At 38.5% G+C, this 13,675-nt stretch overlaps 1 protein-coding gene across 4 annotated transcripts in view; it reads left to right on the forward strand.

Annotated features, from left to right (window-relative positions):
* Pcdh15 (protocadherin related 15) overlaps positions 1–13,675 on the forward strand; it is a 1,597,439-nt gene that overhangs the window by 1,347,572 nt on the left and 236,192 nt on the right. The window lies entirely within an intron of this gene.

Below are 13,675 nucleotides of genomic sequence, written 5' to 3' on the forward strand. Positions count from 1 at the left end.
AAGGGTGTATCATTGACTGAATATGCAGCTCCAGTTTGTGCTACATATGGTGTCAATAACTATCACTTGCCACAACAATCATAGAACCATAGCATGACTATTGTTTTACCTATGGGTATTCAGAGGACAGAGTTTATCTTTTCCTTGAGTTACATGGAAATAGAAGAATTTTTAAATATGAAAATTTAGGGAGCTGGCCCTTAAGATTAGGAGAGATTTTAATATGAATAGAAGCAGAAAAGTTCTAGCATCAGTCTAGGAAGTCACATAAGTACAGTTACATCATGCACAAATCCATTTGAATACTGATATGTTCTTACTCCAATCCTGATTAATTAATCATTCCATAGAATTATTCCATAGTATTAAAAATGATGTGAAAATTTAAAAAAAACACCAGCCTATATTCCAGATGTGGAAAGTGAACTTTATAAAAAATAATTGATGCTTAAGATCAGTGAACTGAATTTTCCACACTTCTAAAACAGGTCTCTTTCCATTATATCTCTCTGGTTACCCATGTTTATCACAATTTGATTGGCTTTTCCAGGTACTTCTCTGTAGCTCACCTCAAATATTTATTTTGTTTTTATTCTGCAGGTGATTAGAAAGAGTTTGATTTTATTGTCTACTTACTATTAGAACATAAGGAAAATGAAATTGCATAAAGGAAAAAAAAATACCACTTCTTCAGGATAGAAAAAGCAGCTAGTCAAATTATTACAAGGATATAGAATTGGAAAACCTAATATTAAGAAACATGAATGTAATAAAATAATGAAAATTTGTTTCTTTATATTCATGAGGATTCATTTATTGAAACAAAAAGGAAAATAAAATAAATCTTCGATTTGTAAGCTTCTTGTCAGAAATTACATGTTTTATCTTTAAATCCTCTATAACAATGTTCCTTTATATAATTTAACTTTCTATGAGGTAAGCCATAATTTTTCTCATAAGGTGGCCTAGGTTTTATTCAATAAATCCCAGAAAGATCTAGGAAACATATTATAGGAGAATAATGCTAGCTGTGAGTTAAAGATGAAAAGGAATTGGCCTTTTCATATCTCGGATTTCTCAGGCACAAAGGCGGAAAAAATACTTACAATGACATTTCTATTCACACTTTGTGCTGCTGGTGGAAGCAAAAAAAAAGGGTGCCAATTGCCCTGGCAGTCACTATTAAAAAGAATGAGGGTGACACCATCAAAGTATTTTTCATAGGCCACCAACCACCCACTTTTGTTCCTGATCAACTGAGACTGAATTTCAACGAGTGACCTAAAATTCGAAAAGCTTCCATCAAATTACTCTTCCAAAGACTTCCAATAAGGGGATGTGTTAGAGGTTCTCTGACTGCCTGTCCCCCATCTACCCTCATCAGCTTCTCACATGTGGTACCACATTTGCTGACTCATTGCTCAGTTCAAAAAGACATGGAACAGTAGAAGACAGCAGTGGACTGGCTCCCAAATAATCTTGTTTTGACTGAGATCAAAGTGATTTATTTTCAGATAACGGTCCCTGTTTCTCTCCCCACCTGATTTTTAAGAACCTTCCTTTTCTTCTGTCCAAAAGTTGTTTGGCAGGCTGCAGTGTTTCTCTTTGTATTAAGATTGTGTTGGTGATTACTGAACTGATGGCATTCAATACAGGAAAATACTAAACAAACCTCTGCCCTCTCAGACCTCTCATACTGACTTAAAGGAAAGTGAGGAACCGGGAGAGGGGTGAGCAAGAAATGAAAGATGGAGACTAGGCAGAGATATACAGGAGAGTTTATTTGTCAAAGCTGACAAATAAAGGCCATCTCTCCATAGGCGGAGAGAGTTAAAACAGGCTTGGGGTTTGGGACTTTTATGGGCAGGCTCAAGGATTAGAGCTAGGCAATCTTAATGTGGGCAGTGAAGGGTTGGGTTGGTATGCGGGAGTGGTGAGCCTTTCTCAGAAACACTCTTGGCCTGGAAAGCAAAATTTTTCTTAAAATGTTGGCTGTCACTTAAGATGGCTGTCCATATGCTAAGCAAGGACTTTACTTCCCCCCCACCACCACCATTTTGTTTGTTATTGAGCCCCTTAAGGGACAGGGTGTAGATCAATCTTCCATAGCTTCCTACTACAAAGGAATGGCATCTGGACCCTTGTTAGGGATTCAGGGTGTCACTGAGGCAATGGTGGTAGCCAGAAGGTGCTAGTGATGCTGGCTCTGGATGACCCCATTTTGGTGAGGGGTTGGAAGTCCTGAAACAGAAGCTGGTTCACTGTTTGATTAGAGAGCCTTTGAATCTGGTCATGAATAAAACTAGTGACATGGGGGCAAGCATTAGCAAAATGCCTAGAACAAAGAGAGAGGACAGGAAAGGAAGTGCCAACTTAGCCGTCATCCTTCAGTTCCAATGACAGTGGAATGCTCTGAGGACTGAAGGAGATCAGAGATAAAGGGGGCATTAGTAATTGAAGTTCCCTTGGTGGTACGGAATCTGTACTCCTTCCAAATAGCAGAGTGGGAGAGAAGTAGGTGGAAAGTATATTTAGAGACAGTGTAGACATTGAGGGAGACTCCCTTTGCCAAAGTCAAGGCTCTGATGAGGGCAACAAGTTCAGCCTGATGACTGAAAGTATTATTGGGAAGGGGAGCTGCTTCCACAACTGAGGTTAGAGAGACTGTAGCATACTCTGCCTGACCAACTCTCTCCTGAAGGAAGGAGGAGTCATCTGTGAATCAATTGTATGTTGCCTGGAGCCAGGGGCCTTCCTGTATGCAGGAGGGATGTGGAAGAAGCTCCTCCAGAGTTTCAATGCATGAATGGGTAAGAAGAGAAGAGGTGGAAGGGTCCTGAGGAGCAGGAAGAGAAAAGGAGGATTTAAAGGTGAGCATGTGTGGAAACTATAATTGGGATCTTCTACCAGGGAAACCAGTAGATATAAAAGGTGACAGTGGGGTAAAGAATGTAAGCTCTTGTAGGTGAGGAGTTCCTTTAGGTGCCGGAGAGCCAGGATGGTGAGTTGGGCCCAAAGGTGTGTTTCCTTGACTTGTTAGTGAAGGGCTGCTGCCAATATTCTTAGGAAAAGGGCTTATCCCCAACTTATCCCCAAACAGTAGGGTCAAGACCCATCAATAGATAAGCCTCAGGGGCAAAGGTCGGCCCCAGCATGTGTCCGAGGATCCCTAGAGCAAATTCCTGCTTTTCAGCTACATAAAAGGTAAAATGGGCTTGTGAGATCATGGATACATAGAGAAAAAGTTTTGCAGTCATTCTTCTGTGTTGGAGCCAAGGGAAAAGTTAAAATGATATATATTTTTTTCCTTTTCTTCCTTAGACCTCTTATGAAGCCTGCTGAATCTATCCTTTATATTTCAATGTTAGCTTCAGTGTGGCCTTGGCCAGTGCTTTACAATGTAATGGAGTTCTGGGTCCCTTGTTTGTGTAGAACTAGGGTCTCTGGAGGAATCCAGAACTTGAGTGGCATGTAGAAGCTGGGCAGGGGAGCAAGAAGAGCAAAGAGAAGGCTTAGAATGAAGAAAAGAGGAAGCCTGAACATAAGGGATTTTCTTCCATTTTCCTGAGTGCTCGCAAAAGTTAGAAATATTGCAAGATTCAATTGGTCAATGGGCCTTTAGACCAGGAGCCAAACCGAGTGGGAGTAAGTGGATGAGGAGGCAGCCGAGAGGTGAGTCAGATGGAATTTGGGAGTTCCCTGTGGTGAGATAGAGTCTGGGACCCAGATAAGGGAGTCACCTGCTACTTCCCTATTCCCAGGCTTTTCCTGTAGAGAGCCTTGGTTGCCTGGCCAGAGCCTTTGTGAGCTCTGCTGATGAGCTGAGAACCAACCCTAGAGTGAACTTGCCAAGGGGAAGAAATGGTAAAGTCAAGCAAAACTCTTGCTGCTGGCTCAAGATCTAAGTTAACTTTCACTGCTGTCTCTAGGGAGTAAACTTATGAGGAGGAGGAGAGGGGATGGGCAAAGTCACTTACCCAAATGAGACCAGAGTGTGAATGAAGAAGAAGATCACTTGGTGAATGGAAGAAGGTGTGTGGTAATTGTCCTGGGCCCTCACACCAGGATGCCAAAGCTGAGCTAATCCCAGAGTGGAGAGCAAAGCTAATGGGAAAATGTGAACCAGTCACTGACATCCATGAAAGAAAAATGGCGCAGGACTAATCACACACACACAGCTGGATAAGAAGCAGGTTTATCGTCAGGAGCCTGACAAGGCTTCCTGCAAAAAGAGAGGGACAGCAGCAGCAAGGAGGGAGAGCAGTATTGTGATTGGGCCAGAAAATGGAGGGAGGTTTTGAGACGAATATGAATGGGCTCCTGGTGTGAGGTGATAGAAGGACTAGCAACATCCCAGACAGTAGGGTCCACCTTGGAAGGGGGTAATGGGAAGGTACTGGCAGATGGAACAGGGGATGGTCCTCAGGTAAGGGTGAGGATCATGGGAGTAGCAGGAGAATCTGGGTGGAAGCATAAATGAGGGGAGAAGGAAAACATGGCTCCCAATTTCGTGAGGATGTTCCTTCCCATAAAGGGAACAAGGCGCTGAGGAATGCCCAAAAAGGAGTGGGTGAAAACTAGAGAGCCAAAAGTGCGAACAAGGCTAGGTGTCTGTAAGGGTTGGTAGTAGGCCCCCAGAACTCCTTGAGGACTGAATATATAGCCTTGGTTCTAGGAAGAAGGAGACAGGCCTACCTAAAGGATGCAGAGTTACCCTGGGTTCTGGCAGCGTGATGGTAGTGGCCAGGTCATGGGGATTTGGGCTTCCTCAGTCCTCTGCAGCAAATCCTGAGAGTTGGAAAGGGGAACCAGAAGGAATGGATTGCCGGGAGCTGCTATGGGCTCAGGGTCAGTCAATGGTCCAGTGTGCTTACTAATGGCATTTAGGACAAGGGCCCGGAGGCTTTTGAGGCTTGGGACATGTATGAGCCCATGTGACCACATTTAAAACAGGATCCAGGTGGTTCCGAGGGATCCTTCCATGGGCCAGTGGAACCAGGGACAGATGTGGAGGCCAGAAAGATGGATTCAGTGAGCATCTGATATTTCTGCTTATGGGCTTTCTCATCTCTCCCATTATACAACCTTAACGACCACTCCCAGAACCTCAGCTTGGGGAATTAGGGTCCCCCTCTCAAGGCACCTTAGTTTGGCCTTAATATTAGGAAACTCTGGGAGAAAAAGTAGGTCTTTAGTAGTTGTCTCCCATCTAGAATCTCAGGATCCAGATAAGTATATTGCAATAAAGCCTTGGTGAGGTAATCTAAAAATGCTGAAGGGTTTTCATTTTTAACTTGAAATGACTTCCTGGAGCTTTTCATAATTGATAGCCTTATGGGCTGCCTTTTTAAGTCCTGCCATGAGGCAAGCAATGAATTGGTTTCTACTAGTTACTCCTCCAGGAGATTTATAATCCCAGTTGGGATTCTGATCAGGAACTGCTTCAGTGCCAATCGAATGGGCAGGGAGTTCTGATGTATCTCATAAGCATAATTTCTAGTTTGCTCCCACACTCGGCTGTACTCCTTGGGCAGGAGGGTGTTAGACAGGATCACATGGACATCATGGAAGGTCAAACCATATGATTGTGTCAGATATTAAAACTCTTTGATATTTATGGTGGGGCTTGAAGTATAGGACCCAAGCTGCTTTTCTATTTGTGAAAGATCTCATGAAGAGAAAGGCTTATGAACCCAGATTACACCATCTACCCCAGCCATCTTGCTTAGAGGACACAGAGATGTGGGTTGGGCAGTAGCAGCTCATGAGCTTGTAGCAGGAGGAGAGAAAGATGGAGGGGCATAGGCAACAGTTGCTGTGGTGGCTTCATCAAAAAGAGAATTGTGGTATGGTGGGGACTCATCAGTTGGGTTGAAGGAGGAGGAGTCCTGGGTAGGATCTTATGTCCCTTTCTAAGCAGGCCTAGAGGAGGTGAGATCTAAAAGGACTTGTGTGGGAGAGCAAGAGCTGTAGAGAGAGGGCTTAGAATGTAGAGAGGAGAAAGCCTGAACATAACATATCTCTTTCCATTTTCCACAATGCTCACAATAGTTGAAAACATCCCTGATAATATTGGAATATAGAATGCCATTAAGTGGCTATTTAGAGTTCAAAGGATATTGAGGGCAGAGTCTGATTGCACAAATGAATAAGTTTTGGGGGGTTTAGGTCTGGGGTGAGAGAGAGAGACCCTAGGTTAATGAGGAGGCAGCCTAGAGGACTGTGGGAGGGAATGGATGAGGAGCCACCCATGATGAGATGCAGGAGGTGAGTTTAGAGGTGGGGCATCCTCCAGTCTCTACTATCATCCAGTCGGGAGATGGTTATGCTTAGGGGGTCATCACCACTGCTGGGTAAGTGTCAGGGGCAGGGCCTGTAGAGGCACTTGGGCACCTGGCCAGGTCTACCTAGGGGCAAAAGCTGTGATGATTAACCCAAGGCCAAGAGGTCTCACCTGGAACAACTCCCAACCATCCTCTGTGACTTTTTTCAAAACCTAGACCCAAATAAAAGATCACCTATCCACCCAGTTGACAGTAGGGGTCAGCCATAGCAGTGAAAGCTGTGGCTAGGGGTGCCTTTGACCACACAATAACCCTGGCAGTGCTAGACAATCAATGGTCCCTTCCCAGGACTTATAGGTCATTTAGCTCCACCAGAGACAGGGGTCTTACCTAGAATATCCAGTGGTGGGTACAGAAAGGGCATTTGGCAGAATGAAGGGCCTGGTCCCATGATAGAATTCAGATCAGGGCCCAGGGATGTTCAGTGACTCTCAAAGAGGGGAACAGGAACACCAAGGAACCCAATTCTGGGCTTTGGCACCCATGAAAGGAAAGCCAGGAACCGGGGAGATAGGTGAGTAAGAAATGAAAGACAGAGATCAGGCAGAAATACACACCAGAGTTTATTTATCAGAGATGACAAATAAAGGCCATCTTTCCATAGACAGAGAGAGGCAAAACAGGCTTGGGGTTTGGAACTTTTATGGGACAGGCTCAGGGATTAGATCCAGGTGGGTCCTAATGCATGGTTAAGGGTGAGGTTGGTATGAGGGTTTGGTGATACTCCCTTGGGCATGTCCTAATGTGGGCAGTGAAGGGTTGGGTTTTTACAAGGGAATGATGAGCCTTTCTCAGAAAGCCATTGGCCAAGAAAGCAAAATTATTATTATTTTTTTAAATGGCGGCTGTCACTTAAAGATGACACTTAAGATGGCTGTCCTGATGCTAAGCAAGGACCTTACACTGACCATGGCTAGTGCTAGATAAGATTTTTTTTTTCTTCCAGAGATTTTCAAATATTGCTCATAAGCACAAGTATATATAATTTGGAACAGACAGTGAAACCTGATACATTGTTGGGCTAGAGCCCCAAAGCCATGGAAGATAGTTTTGTTCATCTCTTTTCAACTCTTAGCTTGACTTTTGCCATGGTGGCCATTTTTTTATGTCACAGGAATTGGCAAATGAAACAAATCCATTCTTCAGTTGGTTAAGGAATTTTCCAGATATGGACCTAATTTATTAAAATATTAAATCAATAAAATGTGTTAATGATACCAGATTTTTCCTCTTCTGGATTTTTTTTATCTATTTTAATCACAATAAAGATAAAACAATTCTACCAAGGAATATTTTGTGTTATATTCAAATACATGTCACTTACATTCCTAACAAGAACAATTGTTTCCCTCCCAATTACTTCTACATATAGTTCTCATTTTCTTCCCTCCATCCAAGCATCATTAGCATAATCCTCTTTTCTTAACATAAAATTCTCCATGTTGTCATTATCCTCCTCAAAATATAAATAGCTAGCCACTTATTGTGGTACTTAACATTGAATCAGACACTAAGTTCCTTACCTTAAATTCTTTACTTATTATTTCCTAAGGAGACCTAGGTTTTATTATTGACATACACCCAAACTCAAAATCTCAGTGATTTATAACTGAAATGTTTATTTATTACAGTGCATATCTATCATGTATTCATTCCAGTTGTTTTTTTTAATCATTTTCATTTTCCTTCAGTATGATGGAGCTTCTTCTATCTAGGAAAATATTCTAATAACAAACAAAATTATAAATTTAGAAAATTCAATTGATTTAGTAGAATTTGATCAGTCAGAGTTTTCAACAAGTTTTCTTAGTTCAAATGCTTTATTTTCTCTATCATACTTATGTCTTGAGCATATTTATTTTACTCTATTTCCAAGTTTTCACTTATAAGATGTGATGTATTACTGATAGCTGGCCACATTAGCATGCTAACAAACAAAGTTATGACCTTTAATATATGTATAATACATTGTTTCATTTTGTCATAACTCTGACTTTAATAAGCAGACAGATTTTATCTTTATTATCTAGAACATGAAGAAACTAAGAAACACCAAAGTTTGTTACCTAGTTTTGTTTTTTCTTTGACTCCAAAATCATGAATCTGCCCACTACATGCTATTATTTATGGTTAGGATGTAGAAAAATAATAAATCTTATTCTTCAGCCCATCTTTGGAAAGTATTTTCTATTGCATTTTATCTGTTTCCAGCAGCTAATTTTATGATTTTTAAATAATGGTAAAATATACTAAAGAAGTAATATGATTTATATCAGTTATCTCAAAAACAAGCACTTGACACAAACACAAATTGACTCTTTTCCTTTATTACAGGTTGTAAAATAGGATAAAGATTATAACCTAGATAAAGCACAGTTGATGGAAATATTAAATTCTCAGCTCTTTCCTCAAGAAATTCCCTTTTCTCAATACAATACTCCCTAAAAATCCAGGTAGGAGAGAGCTCAAGTGGTCTCAGAGTAAAAGTAGCATACTCTATGCACCCAATATGTTCCTTCAGGATTGGGAGTAGAAGGAAAATAAGAGCTGGCAATTATTCCTTGATGTAGAAGGTTCTTCTTGTGGCTTTTACTTTTTTTGCTGCTACTTCTCTATTTACATTTACTGATAGGTTTATTTCTAAATCTAAGAGGCCATTAAAACAATATATTACATATTTTAGGGTTGATGTAAAATTAAAACAAAGAACAGATGAAATATAGCACAGAATGACAACCTCTGTTCACAGGCAAAGTAGTTGAAAAGCTAAGCATTTTATTTATTTTTTATATATTAGAAGTTTAATAAAAACATTTACATAAACAAAATATGAAATGAAACAATAAAAACTAAAGAATACTATGTAGACTCCAGACTCCGTGTATATAGCTCAAAGCCCAAAATGTTTACCTCGAATGTTTTATAGAAAAAATTTAATGACCTCTTCACTGTACCATTGTGCAGCACTTAAAATTAATAACAAAAATGTCTATTATGTTTATATAAAATACAAGGCCATCTCTAACAGAAGAAAATATAAAAGCTTGTAATGCTTGAAACTTGGCATTAAGGTATTATATTAAATTGAATGAAGATATCATTAAACTGTGTTGAATATGGGTCTCACATCAGCTAGCTAAAAACAAAAGCAAAATTAGTTACCAAGATTATATATTTAGCAAATTTTTATTAAAAAATTGTAGGAGCCAACATCCTTTGATATGTAAGAGAAGTCTGAATTTTAAAAGCATAGGAAACAGGCAGGTTGTTGTCTTTGGGTCAGGGAAGATATTATATAAAATAATATGTAAACTTTATAGGGATTGAAATGAAAAGTGAAAAAGAGATTTATTAATGGAAAATATTGGTTTTTTTATTTTCAAAGAGGAAAATGTAACCTTTTTTTTGTTGTTATCATACAAGGTTGGGATTTTAAAAGTGGGGCCAAAAATGCTAGGCACTTTGAATAATGGGTATGCTATTTAAATGTTAAAGAATATGAGTGAATACATATATTCCAAAGAGTAGTTCATTTCCTTTATGATTTCTAAGTCCTCCACTGAAAAGGAATGATCACTTGTAATTAGAGAACAAAATGACCCTTTGGAAGCTAAAGATGCACATGGCTAGAAATCAATGACAATATCAAAATCTAATTTTGTTTGACAACTACTATTACCTAGAAACTACACTGAGCATTTAGTTGGTACTTAACTTTATTTTAATTGGTTCTTTTCAGTTATATATGACAGTAGAATCTATTTTGACATAATTATAAAAGCATGGGATATATCTTGGTCTAGTTCAATCCCTAATACCCTCTTTCCCCTCCCCTTACCCCACCCTCTATTCTCTTCCCTCTATTAATCTTTTTGCCATTTGCCCATACTGTTTTTTAAATCAATTTCTTGTGGATGAACATGATGGTAAGGTTCACTAAAGTATATTCATACATGAACATAGGAAAGTTATGTCAGATTCATTCCACTGTCTTTCCTTTTCACATTTCCCTTTGTCTGATCCGCTGAACTTCTATACTTCCCCTCCCCCAATCCCTTATTGTGGGTTAGCTTCCATATACCAGAGAAAACATTTGACCTTGGCTTTGGGGATTAGCTTATTTCAATTAGTATACAGTCTCCAGATTCATCCATTTACCAACAAATGTCATAAAGTCATTCTTTATGACTAATAATCAGCTGTGTGCATATAACACATTTTCTTTATCCATTCATCTGTTGAAAGGCACCTAGGTTGGCTCCATAGATTAGCTATTGGAAATTGTGCTGCTACAGACATTGATGTGGCTCTGTCACTGTTGTATGATGATTTTAAATCCTTTGGATGTACACCAAAGAGTGGATTAATACTCCAGGAAAGGCATGAAGCAGCATTTCTAATGTCAAAGAGAAGCCAGTTGCAGAGGTTGGATTTCAAAGCAAGCTGTCTGATCCTACTGTCTCTGTGCTAACTGCCTTTCCTAATGACTGAGGTTTGCCTAGTCCCTTAAGCTTTACTTGGACTAGCTGACAATCCCTTCAATATTAGAGTAGATCTTTTGAGACAGCTAGTCATTATTTTTCTTTCTAGCATCTGCTTAATCATCCTTGATTTTAGTGTCTTCTGTTTGATTCATGATTCTTTACCACAGTGAAGAAAAATATTATACAGATGATGTCCAGTTGACAGAAGAAAAATTAGTTTAGCCACTGCTTTACGGTTGTGGTTCCATCTATGTGTAAGCTGACTGACTCTGACAGTTTGATCCTTTTTCCTTTTTCTGGTTTCTCCTTGTTAGAAACAGCAACTGCAGGTAAAATGGCTCAGAGACAAATAGCAGGAGAAAATAGAAAACAGTGAGAAACAGACCAAGAAGTTGAATGTTGTCACCCTTTGTTACCAGAGGGAATAAGCATGCATTACCTTAGTATAAGTGTAAAATATTTTGTTAGTTTGCAGTATGCATTTTCTTTTCATCTTAATTTATTTATCTCATGTTCTAAATATTTTCAAAAAGTTGTAATTTAACCTATATGCCTCAAGGAATTATTATTTTTTGGTTCTGAAGAAAAAATTCTGCTGCCTTGATCTCACTACAAAATTGATCCCTTTCCAAAAAGTTTGAATTAAATGCAAACTGTCTTCTAGTGTGCCCCTTTGTATTCACAGGTCCTGTCCTAGGTGCTAATTTGTTTTTCTAACATCTTTGAAGTGTTATAGAAGTTTTAGGGTTTCTTTCAACTCTTTATTTTTCTTCACTTTTTTTAATGAATATTTGTTATAAAATAGGATGAATTTTTGCCCTGAAGATGATACAGGAGTTTATGATTCATGAGTGTTTTGCAGCTGGTGCAGGCACAGTGCACATGAATCATAGCCCTCGCACTACAGAATTTACAATGTCATTTATATTACCAGGATCACTTTGGATACTTTATTTGGAGATTTGCTCTTCTCTAATCAAAAAAGTTTTCCTTTGAGCATTCTGTTTTTCTTAATGTATTGTATAGCTGAATATTGCAGGTTGTACTAAAAAATGGCCATTTTCCTTTTAATTACATTATGTAGGATTTATCCTATTTAGTAGATTACCCTCCTGATTATGATAAGTGAGAGAAATAGAATAGAAGTTTCATGCATTTTACTCTATTTTTCAAGCTTACATGTGGGGAAGTTCATTTTTTCATCTTTCTTTGCAATAGATTTCAAATGGTACTTTTATCATTAATGTTGTCTTTTTTAAAGGATAATGTCATGTGTGTACATGACACAGCCAAATACATTGAACACTGATGTTGGTTACCTAACTGTAAACAATTTATATTTTGTATGTGAGCTGAATTGATGGATAGATAGATATGAGGGAGATGATGAGGGCTAGAGAGAGCAACTCAAAATGAGAAGCATGCACTTCTTGCAAAAAATTTACCACATTCATAATGATCTGTATTTCTCCTTTAAAGCATATATTAAGGTAAATTCAAGTTTCCAAAAATTTTTGATCCCCTTGACACTATGGCATGTGTATTATCTAAGGATACTTTTCATCTCTGGGCATATAAAGCCATCAACAGTGAGGAAACCTATTTTGGTATATTTTCTATTCATATATGTATCTTCCTCTTCCCAAAGAATAATTTAGTGCTACCTAAATCTTCCATAGACAACAATGTGCTTATAGGCATGAGGTGTCAGGGAGATTAGGAAAGGAAAAGCAAATCCTAGGTTTGGTCCATTTAAATAATTATGTCCAGGGGCTGGGGTTATAGCTCAGTGATACAGTGCTTGCCTCACATGTGTGAGGCATTGGGTTCAATCCTCAGCACCACATAAAAAATGAATATAGTAAACAAAGTAAAGATATTGTATCCAACTTTAAAAAAATTAAAAAATAATAATTATGTCCAAATAATTTGTTCTTGATCCTTCTTTCTATAAGTAAAAAATAAACATGTTAAACAATATTTAAACTTTGCACAAAAGGGATTCAGGCTATGACTTATATGATTGCTTTTAATTGAGTTAGGCTTCATTTCTGTTTCTGATTTATACTTTAAGAAGAAGTAGGTGAGGCACACAGGAAGTAGGTGAAAATCATTTTTTTTTTTACCCAGAAAGGACTGGTGGCTTAGAAAATGAGGTATAGAAGCAAGCCAAGTTCTCACATTCATTTTGAAAATTTTCAAAATGGGGGAAAAGAGAAAACCTGTATTTAGCATTTCTCCTTCTGTGTATTTTCTTCCCACACTTAAGTAAATACTTTTACATGCTCACACCACTACAGTTCTCAATTTCTGCACCTGTTTTGTATGTGTTTTGCTTTTACTTCTGTAATTAAAAATCAGCATTGTTTTCCAATTTAAATTGTCCCCTTCATTTGCATACTAGATCAGTGCTTATCAAAGCCTCTCTGATAAAGGATACATTTATTTGAATTGCTAGGAAAATGGGTAAAAAGACATAAAAATGAAGCACCTCTTTTTTTGCTATCAGAGTCAGCAGATAGTAAATCACTATCAAATCACTGTTTCTAAACATGACTGTAATTTCTTATCTCATCATGATCTATAATACCTAATTTGTGGAATGACACTGGACAACATTAACACTCAGACTGGCAACCTAATTTGTGAGGACCAGGGTAAATTGGAAAATGTGGCATCGTGTATTTCTGGGTTCTTAGGGCTGACCCTGATCACACTCTGCTGGATTCTATCCATGTCTACTGTTGTCTATTTAAGCCTACTTCTCAAGAAGTGTCATTTTCCTTTTGCTTCACAAGAATTTCTTTTTTATTTACATATGCATTTAAATTTGCTATGATATCTTGC

The sequence above is a fragment of the Ictidomys tridecemlineatus genome, chromosome 1, assembly GCF_052094955.1.
Source record: "Ictidomys tridecemlineatus isolate mIctTri1 chromosome 1, mIctTri1.hap1, whole genome shotgun sequence".
Taxonomy (NCBI): Eukaryota; Metazoa; Chordata; class Mammalia; order Rodentia; family Sciuridae; genus Ictidomys; species Ictidomys tridecemlineatus.